This window comes from Homalodisca vitripennis, chromosome 1 (assembly GCF_021130785.1).
Source record: "Homalodisca vitripennis isolate AUS2020 chromosome 1, UT_GWSS_2.1, whole genome shotgun sequence".
NCBI lineage: Eukaryota > Metazoa > Arthropoda > Insecta > Hemiptera > Cicadellidae > Homalodisca > Homalodisca vitripennis.
The window spans coordinates 24,188,522-24,202,067 of NC_060207.1; the positions used below are offsets into that span (position 1 = coordinate 24,188,522).

The window sequence follows — 13,546 nt, forward strand, 5'->3', positions numbered from 1 at the left end:
AAATTTCTAGTTACAGTTTCTTTTCATTTTTTTTGGTTTGTCAGTAATCCCTTTCGGTGTGTAGTTAACCTTGGATTATAAAGTAAATACTTAATATTATAAATAAAATTAATATATAAAACAATTTATCTAGTATAATGTAGAGCCGCATGCATAACTTATTGCGACTGCATCATGCACAATAACTCTCACATTTCCCTTTGCAATATTTATCAGACCGTATTTATTTTCGAACAAAAATTAAATTCAATACAAATTTGTTAACTTCATTCGAACCCCCGCATTAACTATATTGTACCTTTATCTACAACTTAAAATCCACATGGCACACCCCTACTGATTTTTTATTGTTTTATCAAAAAATAATCTCTTGTCGAAGTCTAAAATAAAGTTTACATTCTTCAACATTTGAAGATCCTACAAAAATCTTTACATTAGAAAGTAACTCAACTTAAAATATTTTATCCCATTTAACTTAGGTTAATTCTAAAACTAAAAAGTTTTGTTTAAATTATTAATTTAAAACTAGCTATAAATAATGTTACAAAACAATTGAGTCAGTATGTGATTTTGCGATGCAAGTAGATATTTTATCCCATATCGCTGCGTTTACTAAAGTCTTCCACTTAGTTTTCCACAAGTTACAGCAATTTGTTGCGTTTTCTACCAAATACAGCAACTCTTCCTTTCTTCCACTTTATGGAGAAACAAATCTTGCACTAAATTTTGGCTTTGTGCGGAGTGTCAGTAAAGATCAAAGAAAGTTGACAACTAAAAGTGGAAGATTTGTTGCGCGCTTTGCGTAAGTAGCATGTAGGAAAATAGTGGAGAATTAGTGACTAAGTTTTCGCTTATTATTTCACTTAATTCAAATATGTCTTATGTATAAAATATTTGCGTTCATTTTCTACTCGGCTGTAATAACTGCGGAATATATATATATATATATATATATATATATATATATATATATATATATATTTTATTCGTTTATATTCACGACATAAGCGAATAATTCAGATAATAACTATCCTATCTTCTAAGTTAGACTAAATTACGGATACATGTGAAATTTGATTGAAATTGGTTCAGTCGTTTTGGAGTTTATTGGCAACATACATCGTGACTCAAGATTTATATATATATATATATAGATATATATATATATATATATATATATATATATATATATATATATGTAATGTTTATTGACTTGTCTTGCTATCTTTCAGCACTTCTATCAAGGCATCACAAACAGTGTAATGGTTGATTTTGAGATTATAAACAAATAACCGAAACTTGTGTACGAATTAACAGTAGCCAAACAAGTAATGTAACTGCTAGCTTTTCTCGGACAAGTACTGCTTTCCAGTATTTTGTGTCAAGTTTCTTGATTTTATGCCCGATTATCGAAATAACATACTTAAAGTCACTTCTTGCCATTCTCATAATGTTTTTGACACTTAGATTGCACCTGAGCTCACCAATTAACAGATCTTCTTCGAGATTGTCACTGTGCTGCCCTAGGGTTCAACGAGGGTCTCACCTAATATCTTTTGGAACATCTTGTACAGTGGCTGGCTATGATGACACAGGCAGCCGCGGCAATAATGTGTCTTCTTCGTCCGACATCCTTGACACTACTGCTTAAATTCGCCAATTCTTTTACAAGTTTTCCACTTGTTGCTCTAAATTTGAGAACATCTTATAGTTTTCTACAAAAAAATCTTTCGCTTGTTGCTCTAATTTTGGAAAGGCAAATTTTAGTTGAAAACTTTTAGTTTTCTTCAAACAATCTTTTTTTTCAAATTTATTGTCAGTTTTGATGTAAACGCGCCTTACGGCTTTAATTAAAAATATTTTAACTCCAATCAGACATAATCATAAAACTCAAGAAGTTAATTTTACTACAACCGGCTCTTATTGCTTCACTTACTACACATTACGTAAATCTTATAATATGCAACAAAGGTTCTTGGCGTAATATGCAAAACCCGCACCAACGTCTTGTGGACAGAGGCCCTAAACCTTCCATTGGGATATGTCTTTGGCAAGTTGCCTACTACTCCTAGATCATTCCGGATGCCACTTAATTGTTCCCCTCTCCTCAAGACGTTGATATAGTCTTGAACACACTGAATGCCTGGAAAGTCGGCGATCAGTTTATATATATCCTCTGGGCGACACGCGCATTTTCATCGTAAACAAAGTGCATATTAGCACTTGAGTAGTTAACACCACGGCAACCTTCACTTTACTGAATTAAGCTCAAAATTAGTTCATTGGGGTTGAGCAGGGGATCATGCCCCCGAGGAAGATGGTGCATTCCTATTCCTAAACCTACTATCTACCTCTGCCAACCCCCGAAAGTTGAAACTTTGTATTGAGAACATTTATTAAATAAGGGTTTCATCATTCATATATGTGTTAAAAATGAAAAACTGTGTTAAGTTGTTGCAAAATTGTTTGCAAAATGTTCCTGTTTCAAATCATATTACAATTTGAATATTTTGGTCTCGCTGTGGAGGTCCATCATTAGTCAATAACTTTTTGATCAAAACTGACGGGACCAGTAATAAACTTCCGCAGGTGAGTGAAGGGGTGGAATTTTCTCGTGATTGGCCGAGGCTTAACCAATCACCGATCAGTCTGACCTTTTAGCGATCAATATGGCTTCTTTATCGCAGCTGCCAAGTTCTCGATAAACTGATACTACTATCTTCTTTGTTAAACTAACAATGAAGGTACAGCTATAAAATAAATGTTTCGGATTTATTTCTTTATTCCTTTTATTTATATTTTTAGTGGCAGAGTTAGTATATACATAGATATATTTAGGCTATAATTAATAATATTTATAATAAATATAATGTAGAATAATAACTAAGATATAATAGAATGAACTAAGTTCTAGTATTCCATATTTAACAGCAGTTGTGAAACAAACTGCAACTAAGCTATCTAACTACTCGATCACAGTGATAATAACACGAACAATAAATGTTTATAACTTAGAATAACAATTTAATAAACCTAAAATATAATTAGCTGCAAGCTTTTCTACTAATGCAAACTTAAACTTAGTTTAAAAAAACACGCGTTTGTGTCACCTTGACACTCAACAACTCCGACGACTGTCACAGCGATAAATACGCGTAGTGCGACCATTATTGGTCGGGCCGAGTGATCGCTGCAAGCTTCTCTACTAATGCAAACTTAAACTTAGTTTAAAAAAACACGCGTTTGTGTCACCTTGACACTCAACAACTCCGACGACTGTCACAGCGATAAATACGCGTAGTGCGGCCATTCTTGGTCGGGCCGAGTGATCGCTGCAAGCTTCTCTACTAATGCAAACTTAAACTTAGTTTAAAAAAACACGCGTTTGTGTCACCTTGACACTCAACAACTCCGACGACTGTCACAGCGATAAATACGCGTAGTGCGGCCATTCTTGGTCGGGCCGAGTGATCGCTGCAAGCTTCTCTACTAATGCAAACTTAAACTTAGTTTAAAAAAACACGCGTTTGTGTCACCTTGACACTCAACAACTCCGACGACTGTCACAGCGATAAATACGCGTAGTGCGGCCATTCTTGGTCGGGCCGAGTGATCGCTGCAAGCTTCTCTACTAATGCAAACTTAAACTTAGTTTAAAAAAACACGCGTTTGTGTCACCTTGACACTCAACAACTCCGACGACTGTCACAGCGATAAATACGCGTAGTGCGACCATTATTTGGTCAGGCCGAGTGATCGTTGCAAGCTTCTGTACCAATGCAAAGTCTTGACTTGGCTGATTTTGCATATATTTCAGTATGTTATGTGGTTAACAGGTTTTGGGAACACTGTTCATTTCATGTTCCCTTATTAATATAGTTATAAAACAGCCATAAAATCACTTCAAATCGACTTCAGTGCTGTACAGTACCACACTTGAATTTCTATTGAATCCCCCAAGAATATACTACCTCAGTATTGTACCAACAAGAAAGTATATTTTCTGCTCATATCCATTATGTCAGTAGTCAGCAAAAACAACTATTTTCCAAAAATAAATAACACTGAAAAATAGTTGTCATTGCTGAATACTAGTTTTAATGATATTTTCCAATTCCTCCGAGGATATTCATTACATTAGTAGGTAAGCTGTTGCCACAAAGAGATTATCAAAATATAACTTTAATTTTGTTATCGCATTTACAGACTACTGTGTCATGTGAGCTGTTGTCAGAACGACATGTCAGATCTGAATATTGTTTATTTGTTCACTGATAATAGAGCTAGAAACAGCTGTGTTTATTCGCTCAACCATATGTTAGATAGGAATGACTTCTATAAAAGAAATGTTATTATCAAGTCAAGTGTCAATGTAAACATACATTGTTAGAGTAACTATTTTTTTATGATTCCGAGCGTAAACAGCTGTTTTCATAGTTTGCCATAGACAAGAACGTATTTTTTTTACAAAGTAGTTACTTCTTCTTACACCACTACATAACCTAGAATGAAGTAATGTAACGCCCAAAAGTATCACCGTAGTTTGCAAGATTACACAATCTAAGGTGCTACACAGAAAAGTCATCGTGCACCTGACTTCAGGTATCACTAGTTGCAAGATTACACAATCTAAGGCTGCTACACAGAAAAGTCATCGTGCACCTGACTTGAACAGCGCGATCGTGTGTTTTATATTTCTAATCGAGGCTGAGATCAAGTAATGTACCATCCAAAGGTATCACCGTAGTTTGCAAGATTACACAATCTAAGGTGCTACACAGAAAAGTCATCGTGCACCTGACTTCAGGAACAGCGCGATCGTGTGTTTTATATTTCCAATCGAGGCTGAGATCAAGTAATGTACCATCCAAAGGTATCACCGTAGTTTGCAAGATCTCGAACACAAAAATGTTGGATAGAGATAGCCATTTCAAATACATTCAACAAGTCACTGAAACTCTCAGGTAAAAATCTTTCCGTTGAATAAAATGAACTTGCCAAGTACAACTCAAACAGTACAAAGTATGTTTTACTTTTTATATCTGATATTGGAAGTAAAATTGCTTTAATAAAACAATGCTATAATGGTAAAATAGGCTATAACTTTTAATAATTATTTGAATGGCGAAACATGTAAAACATACAAATGAAAATAAAATTTGTTGTAACTTTGGAATAGGTACATAAGTTGTAGTTTTATGATTTATATTTATTTGTATGCACATTTTATTGTTCCTTTTGTACATAGGCCAACATACCAAATTTGAAAAAGTAATTATTTGTATAGCTGAGTTTGGATTTCTTTTAAAACCGAGTTTTATTTTTCTTATATTTGGTATTTGTGTAGTGTTCCACATAACAATGCGCAATTTAAAAAAATAACTTAAAGGAATTACTTCTGTTTCATTGTGTTGGGAGAATAGTAGGATATGACTTATAATATTTAGTTGGGTGATAAAATCTGTTAAATTAAAAAATTATACAAACTTTCAATTTTTAATTTTGTACGTGTTTGATAAAGAAGAATTGTAATATTTTCTTAATACGTTTGTATGCGACTTTTTTATTGTATTAAGTAGGAACAAGTAAAACTTACCAATTTTCAAAAAAGTAAGTATCTGTAATAATGAATATGACTTTCATATTACGGCAAAATAATGAAAATCTGTAATAGCGTAAAAGTTTGTCTCTCATATTTTTCAAATAGCTTTTACCAGCTCTAACAAATCAAATCGTGATAGATAATCTATGTTTATTTTATATATTATGTATAAAATGAGACTAAGTGCATTACCATATAACAAAATTTAGTAACAGAATAATAAATATTTGAAAAGTCGATCTCATCGGTTCTTGGCACTGAGAGGGGTAACTAAGCAAGCAAAGTAGTATGTAATTCGCCAACGCTCAGCCAAAACCCACCGAGTGGCATTCATCATCGACTCAGGCAACAGCCTGTGTAGAAACGAATCTGCAAGCAAAATTTTAAGTCTAAATGTGTTGGAGATATCGTGCAGACGGATAAACCGAAACTAGATTTGTCAATCCCCTCGAGTAATAGGCTTCGATAACGCTCAGCTAGTAATGTTTGGTATTGTTTGTGTTCTTAAGACAACATGCTTGGAATACGTAATTTGATCGAACTCTTGTAGAACTAGTCTTTGCCCTTGTCAAGTTGTATTACTTTTGTCAGGTTTGATGGAGGCTCCACTACCAGGAAGTGAGGTACTACTTTCATGGTTGAAGTACTGTAGAATACCAATGCTTGCTAGAAATTGCTGCATGTAAGCATAATTCCTACTCTTGTACTCGGAATATTATAGGAACAAGAACAAGGACATTCAGTATTATGTGATGTTTGTGCACGTCAACCTAGTCCCAGCCTCACGCCCGTATGACGCTATTGTACAAACAGCACAGAATAAACAAAAATTAAATAAACAGACAAGTTGACCTTGTAGAAGAACAACATGCATTGCTATTGGCTGCAATTGCCTTCGACAATGGAATATGTCAGATCATTTAAAGTCTACAGGGGTGAGTCTGACCACCCGTGCAGTATTTACAGCTGTCTTAATAACTGACTTCCACACTTTTTCTATCTCTTTTCTCCATAAATTTGGCCTCTCCGAATCCGTTAAAAATTATTTTCAATTTTTGAAAAATGCCCCTAAAGGGCCCAATTTGGGGGGTAGGGGTACTTTTTGGGGAATTTTCAAATGTAAACATGGGTCGTGTGATACATCAATTTAAAAGGTCTCATTACACCGAACATTTTGGCGCAAACAAAAGTTAATTATCTTTAACCGTATGTACAGGATGTACCAAAACGTTTTGAAAATAGGACTTTAAAATAAAGTACCGTGTTACCCTACCTACAATACGGAACAGATCCAGATTTTTTTTCCTAACTTGCTATTGACCTATTTTTCAATGAAATAATGTGGTACGGGCATTTTTTTCACTGGATTTTTCTAAATTTCAAAAATATTCAAAATTTAAGAATACAAAAAATCCTAACACTCAAAATTCTTAAATAGCAACATATAATAAATTTTATATCAAATAAAAGGTCTTTTTAAAACAAACTTTTTTTGTATTTAACTTTTTTCCTTATCTTTTACTGTTTCAAAATGGCAGCCGAAAAACTGAATTACGTATGTCTGTTTACAAAATGTAACAAATTAATTTTAAATGATATGAAATAAAAATATGTCCTTTAATTTTTCATTTGCTTAATAGCTCTGAATGACCTCTGAACTAGCCATAATCTTACCTTTCATTGATTTTGCTAGTAAAGGTGCTCGAATTGTAGTCCGTCATTTGCTAAACACAGTTCTAATCTGGAACTTAAGCTATCTACAGCTCGCAACACTTCTTCGTGGCTGATTGAATTTATAGCATTCCGGATTCGCTGCATCATATCTTCGGGTGTTGTCGGTCGTAAAACATAAACTAAGTCTTTTCAGCCTACCCCAAAAGTAAAAAGTCCATACAGGTCAAATCAGGGGATCTTGGTGGGTAGTTAACTGGACCACCTCTTCCAACCCATCTTCCAGGATATTGTTCATCAAGCGTTTGTCGCACGTTGTGCGAGTAGTGAGCCGGAGCACCGTCGTGCATAAACCACATATTGCCAACAACTTCGTCAGGTACATCTATTAATAAGTTAGGCAAGTGATTAATTAAAAAATTGTTATAAGTCTCTCCATCTAGGTGTCCTTCAAAGAAAAAAGGACCTACAATTCTCCTACCAACAATACCACACCAAGTATTCACAGTCCAGTACCTCTGGTTGTCAACCTCTCATATCCAGGCGGGGTTCTCATGAGCCCAGTACCTCATGTTGTGACGGTTAACTTCGCCGTTGCTCCGAAATGTAGCTTCGTCACTCCATAGTAAAATTGCGAAAAAAATGTTCATTTTGTAGCAACTTTTCTCTTGCCCACAAACAAAAATTCATTCTTTGAATGCCATCATCACCATGAAGTTCTTGGTGCAGGGACATCTTGTAGGGATGCATTTTATTGTCTTTCAGGATCCTCACCACTGAACTTTGACTCACACCAGAATCAATAGCTATTCTTCTGGAAGAATCATATGGGTTTAGTTGCACCGCCGCCAATACTTCTGGTGCCCTATCACTTCTTACAGGCCTTGCAAGCGTTTTTCCCTTATTGCTGTCAGACTGTACCTGTCCTGTTTCACGAACTCGAATAGCAAGTCTTTGAAAGGCCATTCGTGACTGAGGTTCTCTGTTTGGAAACCGTTCGGCATATACCCTCGCAGAAGCCACATAGTTTTGAAAACATTCGCCTAACACCATTAGCATATCGAATGCCTCTGCATTTATGTACGGCATTTCGAAAAACCACAAGCTGTCCTTAACAGCAGACACCAATGAACTAACTAAGGGTAGCCTTATCACATTTGTCAGATAAAGATGTCTAGCCAGCATACCGCAAGTGATAAGCCTGTTGAGGGTGGTACAAAGTACCTTTCTAGTCCAAGACTGCATTGAGATTGTGCATACATGAATCAATGTTATCTTTAAAAGATAACATGGAAACTACTACAAAAATATTGGGCCACATTAGAAAATTAAAACATGTTTAATTTTGGCCTGATTTTTATAACAAATTCTGTTTATTTTATCACAAAAACCTGTTTGTTCAAATAAAAATAATTTGTTACATTTTGTAAACAGATATACGTAATTCAGTTTTTCGGCTGCCATTTTGAAACAATAAGAGATAGGGAAAAAAGTTAAATACAAAAAAAAGTTTGTTTTAAAAAGACTTTTTATTTGATATAAAATTTATTACATGTTGCTATTTAAGAATTTTGAGTGTTAGGATTTTTTGTATTCTTAAATTTTGAATATTTTTGAAATTTAGAAAATCCAGTGAAAAATTGCCCGTTACCACATATTTCATTGAAAAATAGGTCAATAGCAAGTTAGGAAAAAAATCTGGAGCTTGTTCCGTATTGTAGGTAGGGTAACACGGTACTTTATTTTAAAGTCCCTATTTCAAAACGTTTTGGTACATCCTGTACATACGGTTAAAGATAATTAACTTTTGTTTTGCGCCAAAATGTTCGGTGTAATGAGACCTTTAAATTGATGTATCACACGACCCATGTTTACATTTGAAAATTCCCCAAAAAGTACCCCTACCCCCCAAATTGGGGCCCTTTAGGGCATTTTTCAAATTGAAAATAATTTTAACGGATTCGGAGAGGCCAAATTATGGAGAAAAGAGATAGAAAAAGTGTGGAAGTCAGTTATTAAGACAGCTGTAAATACTGCACGGGTGGTCAGACTCACCCTGTATATTTATTAGTGACTACTGAATTCCCCTCGATTATAGAACAACGAAAGCCGTATTCCAAAATATGACCAATAATTACATCTAAAGTACACTTTAGAGAACTTTAAACTGCTCAAATTGTTAACGCCTTTACTTATGTTAATAGCTTGCTAATGTGGATCATAAAAGTAAATCCTTCCTCCAAGCTAACTCATTCGAAAGGTATCGTTATAATCGTATAGATGGACACACACAAACATAGAAATCTGCTTTCGTCTTTTTGCTACTAGGAGATACTGTGTTAAACGCACTACGCTGTGGCTAATTATAGACACAATTTTTAAGGGCACAACCTTAGATATTATTATTAATATATTGTTTTAAAGGAAGTGCCAATTTTACTGTAACGTTCCCTTATACGCAAGCCATTATATAATTTGTATTGGCATAAAACAAGTCTCCACATTAATTTGGGAGAAAAATTCTAAATATACGCCAAAATTCGATATAAGGCTCAGATATAACTCAGATATGTATACAGAATTGCAGTTATAACAGTGTTTCTATATGTTTAATAATACACACCATTTTGTTTATTACATTCACCAAAAAATAATTTATGACAAAGAAAGATATAAAATGATGAGTTACCAAATAAGTAATTTGTATCACAGCGTTTTTGTTAAAGTTTACATTCATCTGTATACGACAATCAGACACAAACCGAGTTTACTTACGTCTTCACAACCTAGAAAATAAATAAAAAAACTGCATTGATTTGTAGGTAGCAGAAGGTACTCCTTTTATTTCAAGGGCCTTATCATTTATTGGGGTTTAGTGTGTAAAGCAATAACATGCCCGACAGCACGGGGTTTCGTTCATCAGCAACTGGCGGAAGACACTTCGCTAAACTCTTAGCCGGTAGATGTTCTATTATCGTTGCAGCTATCGGAACCTTAGTAAACCTTTCATCGTATATTCTTTACGGTCTCTCATATTCTGTTTGTTGTTACCGTAGAAGTTCATAAATTCTTTGTTCTATTTTCTAACGAAAAATGCAGTACAACTTATATCAACTTATTAACTTTACATATTGGGTTTGTATGTGTCAATGTGTGAGAATGTTAAAAAAATAATTATACTACTCTACTTTTATAGGAATATTATAATTATAGGAAAGCATTTTTTTATTCTTTCTAGGCATTGAAACAATGTAATACTTCATTCCATGTGTGCAACATTAGGTCAGACAAGTGTAGGATTAAAACTTGCGTTGATAGAGCGTTAAGACTGATAACATTAATTAGCAACTTTATTATTGTTTTGTTTATAAAAAATGGAGGTACTTAATCGTTAAGTAACACAATTGACTTTTTACGATAAACAATTTGTTTGGTTTTCACTGTATTGTAAAAATGGGATTGATTTCAGGCGCATGGTTTAGAGTTTGGAGTTTTGTATCAAGGAGCATTTTCTACTGAAACTAGTTCTTAGAAGATTTTAATTAATATTATATATATATATATATATATATATATATATATATATATATATATATGGTCTTAGAATAATCCTTAACACTTTTCAAATATCAAATTTTTTATTTCCATACTTTTTGGAATTTGTTGAGTTTTTAAGCATGAGATTTTAAATTCTTATAAATTTGTAACTACCTGACCAATTTGATATTTCACTTTAAAGACCTATCAAAAAAAATTAAAATGTTATACTTTTTATACAAGTTTACTTCTCAAATAGTTTAATAGTTGTGATTCACAAAACGATTATTTTAATTTCTTTTTATCAATAATTTTTAATTGGTATTTTAACTTTTATTTAACTTACAGCAATATCCATGTATAGAAACTTACATTGTATTATAACTATTCTGTGGTATTATTTTTTACCATTGCTGTACCTTTAATAGCCTGCGTTTACTCCTTAGAGTGATATAATAACTTATTAAGGAAAGTTTAAATAACAATATTTTTTTCATAGTCTGTTTAGACTTAACTGCATTTCGCATTGAGTACTTGTTTTGGTTAACACCAGTTATATACTCTCCGATTGTACTATAGACCCGTTACATGCTCTCCAATTGTACTATAGACCAGTTATATGCTCTCCGACTGTACTATAGATGAAAAACAAAGAATAGTGACTAAAACCCAATTCTTTGCATTATTGATGGGATTCTTTCCATCTACTTGGGCAAAGAGACAACCCATCAGAAATCAATGGATACCTTAAATATCAAGGTAAGTTTAGGTAATCTCAAATAATAGGTCAAAGTGCATACCTTTAAAGGTCTCGATGGAAGAAGAAAGTAATGTGCAAAGTAAAATTTAGACATCCGTTTAAAAAATAAAAATCTATAAAAATTGTGAACTACCTGAATATTTCATTGAATGCATAAATATTAACAAAGCCGTAATAATTAGTTCGATTAATAATGAACCATGAGAATCCTCTCACCCGGCAAGAAAAACGTGTGATTTGATAACTCGTCACTTTATATCTCTGCCATAAATACGTTTTTGTGTGAGTCTAACGAACAAAATGGCGTGTATTATTTATCACTCCATATTGAAACAGTTTCATATAGCTGCGCATAATTATACCCGTTCCTTCAAAGCCTTATATGGACTTAGGCATACATTGGGAGATAAATAATCGTCGATTTTGATTTCGTTTAAAAATGTATGTATTATTCTCCTAAATTAAAAATAAATAAAATTTCCTAATAAATTATACTAATAATACAGCGTGCAGACTTCAATATTTATCATTAAAAATGTCTAACCACTCCGATACTATTCAGTACCTTGTAGCCTATTTACTACAATTTACATGTTTTGTTGTCGTACCGGGAGTAAGAGGAAAGTTATAAGGATTGAGAAAAGTCAAGAGGCTCATACTAATGGAACATGGTAAACTCCAATTATAAACCTGAGGAGGAATAGGATGTAATTAATGTTAAAGGAATTTTATATAACATGTTTGCTTAGGGCTCACCTACTAATATAAAACCTTGCTAAATAAATATGTTTGAAGTTCTAAAAATGTCTTAAGGTACGTTTTTAATTATTTAATATTGAAGTACACGTAAATCCAAAACGTACTTAGTGCTGTAAATCTAGATTGTTACGGCTGTCCATAAAGTACCACCATTCAAGTCAGGCTTTGTTATGAAAATGTTTTGCATAAACTTGATTATTATGGACTTTCTACTATTAGCTGTATGTACCCAAGGACTACCATCAAAATTGAACATCCGTTCTAGTATCCAGGAATTCAGAAATTAGACAGCATGCACACTATATATATAAAACAGTTGATTCAATGTTTATTGAAAACAAATCAGGCTATTGCCATTTACAAGTTTAATAATTAATGTTAAAGTTTTTGATAGGTATATAGCCTACCGATCATATGTTCACAAAAACTTTATTTTCCAACAATTTTACAAAAAAATACAAAGCACACGTAATATGTAATGTTATATGTTAGTTTAGTTATTTAAACACATATGACAGGAACAGTCAAATACAAATTGAATTGTAATAAGTAAGAGCTCTAATAGTGTAGTGGTAACGTGCGTAGTAAGTTCATTTAGTGATATAATGTTTATTGAAAACTAAATCAATAATTAATATTATTATTATCATTTAACGAATGATAGGCGAAATAAATAAATTTACTAAGGTTTAAATCTGACTATTGTTGACAATGACTATTCGTTATTGTGGCGGAAGGCATTCAAGAGTGTGATTTTGTTAATAACCGTTACACGGGAACTTCATATGACGTGCGCACTCGCCAACAGGTTAAATAGTATCCGCTAATTCTGTACATGTGCAGGGCAGCAATTGTACAAGTTATCTTGTCGAGCACGAACTGTGGCTCGGCACCTCGAGGCCCACTGTTTGTAAACAAAGTTAAGGCATCTTATGAATAACAGCCTCACTACCGCGTGTCTTTGATTTTTATTGTTTTTTCCGTGAAGCAGTAAAGTGGTCCAGGCACAAAGGGGTGAAGAGAGACACACGCCAGTCAGTTGCTCGTTTACTTCGATTTTCCATCGTTAACGAGGGCTGTTGGTGTTTGTCTGTATTCGGCATGGCCATGCCGATTACGTGTTTACTTTATCTGTCAGATTCTATAAAGATGTATATGAATAAGATGAATGAAGAAATATATATTATGTGAAATTTTAGTTTTAGACTTTTCATTCG

General features: G+C 33.5%; 1 long non-coding RNA gene across 1 annotated transcript; it reads left to right on the forward strand.

Annotated features, from left to right (window-relative positions):
- Window positions 1-4,461: 4,461 nt before the first annotated feature.
- On the forward strand, window positions 4,462-5,392 carry LOC124353365. Its single transcript, XR_006921597.1, has 2 exons — window positions 4,462-4,602; window positions 4,808-5,392. It is a non-coding gene; the product is annotated as an uncharacterized LOC124353365 (long non-coding RNA).
- The last annotated feature ends 8,154 nt before the right edge of the window (window positions 5,393-13,546 follow it).